Here is a 5,527-nt window from a genome sequence, read left to right as displayed (position 1 = left end):
TAATTAGCATTCCTTGTGCCAGGAGGGAGAGGATTAGACTCTCTCCAGCCATCTGCTGAATAGGCCTTGCCAATGTCAGGAGAGCATTTTGCTATATAAACAGCACAAAGCATATATCCATACCCAATTTTGAAATTTAGTAATTTTCCATGGAAAATAAAATCTGGTTTTGCACAGTGCAAAGAGGAAAAGTGGAAATACAACAGAGCATAATGAGACACTGAAAGTGATGTTATTGAATCTTAAATTTTAATTTTGGGCACACTGACATTAGTTAAAAATGGCCATGTAATGCAAGTTCTCAAGAGATTTCACAAACCACCTTCATGACATCCATACTTGTTCAGCATACTTTCAGGATTAACCTTTTGAATAGGAAAATTGGAACAGGCATGTGAAATGTAAAACAGGGACTTCTAAATTTATTTGGAAAAAGTAATGTGGTAGGGCCTTGGAGGAACAACACCCACGTTCTCTCAACTCTAAATTGTTACACTGTCCTTCACCAAAATATTTTCAGTCACAGACAAGTTGCACTCTGCAGAAAGGTAATTCCATTTTCTGGTGGATTTTGATATATTCTTGTATTGTTTTCATTACAGTTTGAAGCAAAACAGACCTGTTTTGTTTTCATTTGCCTACCAAAGAGGAGGGAGCTACATCTCTGGAAGAGCCTATGTCTTTCGTGTCCAGAAGCTGAGCTGCTCAGGATCTGGCAGACATCATTACAGAGACTTCTTCATGCCTGACCACATTCCACTAGCCCAGGATTTGGAATTTATGGACAACAGATACATTAGTAAATGTATCCAGGTAAATCATGGAGAACTTGGGAGTAAGGACTTCCAAATATTTAGCTGACAGTAATCCACTTAGCTATGCCCCTACAGCTGGACTTTTTTCCTGCCAGGCCTTCAAGCAAAGCAAGATCTCAGTGCTTCTCTACCTGCAGCCTCTATTTCAAGGGACAGAAAAAGCAGAAGAGAAAGAAGATTACATACAGCCTACTGCCAACCCATGTCTTGTGTCAGGGCAGAAAATACTTATCAGTAAATGAAGATTTAAATACCAGTTTCCCCCTTGCTTCAATATTCACAGCCTACTAGCCATATCCTGAAATAGAATAAAAAACTTACCAAGAGCTGCTAAACAGCCTCAACATCCACTGGTTTCAGAAGCAGAATATCAAATACACCAAACACTGCAAACACCAAACCTGGATGGAGTTTTATGCCTTAAAAGAATGTTTTTCTATCTCTAATTTTTGTAATTCCTTTAAAATCAGTACAACAGCTCTGTTAGGCTTCATGAGCCTTGTCACAAGTACAAGCCTTCACACTGGCACATTTTAAAAATAACTAGTGAGTAAGATCCTGCTCTCATTTCTATAAAAACTCCCCTACCGATGATAAAAACTGGTTAATAATTTAACAAAGTAATCCAAGTGTTCTAAAAGTGGCACAGAGCTGTTTATATTTAAAAGAAAATGCTTAGTTATAGGAGATTAATCTGTGAGAGAAGTCTATTATTTAATGCAGAAACCCCTCCCAGAGCAATTTGCACAGACTCCTAACATCACTTACCCATATGGGTAACTGCAGTGTACTGGCTCCTCACGCTGCCCTACCCTCATGTTCAGAGAACGGCTCTGCAGAGAAAAAAGCTGGCTGCTTTCAGACTGAAATATTATCCACATGCCTTTGTGTCGTTCAGCCTGTGTAATCCAGATCAAAATTCCACAACTTGACCAGGCCCCTACAAAGTAGTAAGAAAAGTTGAGTCCTTCCAATACTGATATATTGATCTATAAATCAGAAAGAATTGCAGGGTGTGTTTCTTTTGTGGAATTGGGAAGGTTGCTTAACCCCACATGATGAAGGATCTCCATTTATGTTAAATGCCATTTTTGTTGATATTCATTTCAGGCCCAGGGCTGCTTGCAAGGAAAAAGCAGTGGAGGCAGGCATGTTGTGGCAGTTTTGTGCTCCCCTTGGGATGCCTTTCGAGCTGCAGGGTTAGGGTTAGGGTTAGGGTTAGGGTTACGCCTAGGGTTAGCATCTCGGAAACCACAAAGCCCCCAGCTCCAGGCACACTGCAGCTGCGAAAGGCATCCCAAGGGGAGCGCAAAACTGCCACAAGATGCCTGCCTCCACGGCTTTTTCCTTGCAAGCAGCCCTGGGCCAGGCCTGCTTTTCCTGCCTAAGGTTAGGGTTAGATTTTCAGTCAGCAAACCCATAGAACTTCAAATAGTCAAGAGCCAGTGGGAACAAAGAAAAACAAAAATGCAAACAACCCAACTTCTGTAGGATAAAAAGAAGGGTTAAGCTTTAGAAAGTTGGCTTAGAGGATTCAATTTGGCACAGAAGCCAGGTAAGCCCAGGAAAACCAAAGCTCACATAGGCCCTCACTGGCACCTTCACATTTATGAGCTGGCCTCCCCACTTGAAGAAAATTTCCCCTGGAACAGCTGGGCAAGTGTGTGAGTGCCAGCTGCTCCCCACAGCCCCTGTGGACAGTGCCAGCGCCAAGAGGGACACACAGCAGGAGCACTGGTCCAGCTGCCACCCAGGGAACAAACATGCAGAGCTTGGGGAAAGGACAAGACTTAGTGAGCACAAACTGAAACACATCTGTTCAAACACAGAGATAAAAACCCTGTTAACTATGAGGGTGTGGGTGGCCAGGTGCTGGAACTGCTTGCCCAGAAAGGCTGCGGAATGTCCGTGCTTGGAAATGCTCAGAATCCGTGGGATGGGGCTGGCCCTGAGCAGCCTGCTCCAGCTGAGCCTGCTGGGAGCAGGGGATTGGAGCAGATGGTCACCAGAGGTGCCTGCCAACCTCAGCCCTTCCTGCGCTTCTGTGAGCTATGGGGAGATGGTGGGAACACGAGACTTGCCAAAACAGAAGTCAGAATTTTGTTGTTTCCCCACACATGCACTAGAATGTGAGTATTACAGGGAAAACTGGTTGGAAATGGTTTAAACTAATTTTTTCCAGTGAATTAAAAATTGTTGCTTTCCAACATACTGTAGAGCTCAATGAAATAAAGGTAAAGAGGGGAGCTGACCCACTGGCTGCATAAGGAGCTTGAGAAGGATGGGGTGGGCAATAAAACAAGATAGGATGAGGGCCAGAGAGAGATCCTTGGCTCCCCTTTACAGCTTCCATGGAAAGGCAAAGGTAGTTATGAAGGCATATGCAATAACTACATAATTACATAAAGCCATCTTCATGATACAGCCGAATGACACTCATCACACCCTACTCTGAGAAAATAAAGATGGAGAACTCTGCATTGCAGATGAATTCTTATTTTAAAATGGTGGAGTGTGAGGGAGGAAAACAGAAATTTGCTAAGCACAGGAAAAGTTAATAGTCTCTGTATAAATGGAAATAAAAATACATAAAATACTGTTTCATTAGTGCTTTCCTTTAAGCTCTAAAAATAAAAAATATTGTGCTTACCAATGACAAACACACATTTATATTCACAAAAATATAAATGTATCCATGCATTTTTAAAAATAAATTTAACACCAATGTCTAAAATAAGAATAATACAGAAGATAATTCTTGATAATATTAAACACTTAAGAGTTCTTTATATCCACAGAAAGTGCTGCATGAACAGTAACTAATTGTGGTAGGTAAAAATATGCTGATTTTGACTCCATTATTACCCTGATTCCAGATTCAATCAGAACTAGAGTGTGTTGGCAATAACTCAGGAAATGACAATTTGCTTGAACAGATCAAAAAATTAAAGCACCAGATACATTTGGAAATCTATAAAATAACTGTCACCAAAAAGTCAGTATGTTTATTTTTAATTATATGCAGATTGCAACTAATGCCAATAAAATGAAAAGTGTTTCTACCATCATTTGGGCAACTGATTTATTACTCATCATGAGACCTGAATTTTAACAAAGCTCCTTTTGGCATGTGGAGAAATCTGCTGGTAGCCATATACTGCCTTACAAGTTTTCTCTTTAGCCTTCAAAAGGATGTACGTGCACAACCTTTCTTATAAACATTTCTCCCCTCTTACCAGTGGCTGAAAGTATGAAACAAGCAGCAGTAAAGAGAAGTATTATCCATGCATTAAGCAAATAAAAGTAACATACCAGAAGAGTGAGTGACAGATTCTGAGCTGCACCACCATAGGTGTAGATGGATTTTGACAACTGTTTGCCAATGTTCAGATAAAATAAACATTAAAAAAACAAACCAAACAAAACGCCAAAGATAAATATTCATTAATCTAGTTCCAGTCTAAAATACATATTTAACTCTTATTCATCACTTCTACCTCCCTCTTCATCTTAAAATTTCGGTGTAATAAAAAGCAAGACACACATGCCTTGCATCCACACCTTCAGCTTCTCTGTTCATTCTTACAGCACAATCTCCAAGGCTGCACAGCATCTAAGGTCTCTGCATGAGCTAGCAAGGGTGTATTTTGATTCTGCAACTTTTTTGTGCAATATTAATCATAATTCAGTAAGCTATAACCAACATTTTCAGATGCACCAGTGCCAACATTAATGCAGTATGACACAGCAAATATGAGAAGCTGACCAGCTTTAAAACATTAAAATGCAATTATATTTGAGGATGTGTGATACTGAAAAACCTGTTTATGAATCCCAGTATTTGAGAAAAGCTGTTTTTCAGTTTTCCTTAAGGGTAGAACACTGACAAAAAAGAACCTAAGTTTAGAAATGCTGAAACTTAAATCACAAACATAATGACGTGTTCATACATTTAATGAAAAATGCTTCTGCACTCCAAGAAATAATTATGGCTCCCAGAACCATCAAAACACAATAATTTTAACACTAATTACTCCAGTGAATCCCAAGCCAACTAAAACTGTGCTATTAATTCCATCATAACTCTCAAATAATACCAATTTGGACTGGATCTCCCTTCTACACTCTACAAGCATATTGTTAGCTGCTTTAATTTCCCATGAAAGAGCAATCACCTGACTTAAACTTTGGTTATAGTGTCATGCTTGTAACTCCATGTTTAGATGGCTGAACAATTATTTCTTTAGTTAATCACTATTTGATAGCACAGTATTAACTTTATTCAGCCAACTACATAATACATGGATTTTTCAAGTATGGACTGAAAACTGCAAAGCATGTCCTGAAATTTTATGACTTACTAAAGCCTCAGGAAACCACATGCCTCTGCTTCCCAGTCATTTACTGATCTGACACATCTGTGTGTTGCTCCTGTAAAAAAAAAAATCACACTGGTTTAAACAGGCACTGCTACAAACATCAAATGACTACCAAATTTATAGAACAAGGTATTATACTGTTCAAGGCATTCCAGTAATCTGTTTACCATACTCTTAAAAGTATTGTTGCACACAGTTTTGAAGCGAGTTCTGCCTGCATTAATTTGGTCTATGACTACAGATGCCAAACTATTTTGCATAAAGTAGAAAGCTGCTTAAGACTATAATATTTCCAGCCCCTGCCCTCATATAGTAAGTGCACATTCTCAAAAA

The sequence above is a fragment of the Fringilla coelebs genome, assembly GCF_963513975.1.
Source record: "Fringilla coelebs genome assembly, chromosome: 7".
Classification (NCBI taxonomy): Eukaryota; Metazoa; Chordata; class Aves; order Passeriformes; family Fringillidae; genus Fringilla; species Fringilla coelebs.
This window is presented reverse-complemented; position numbering follows the sequence as displayed.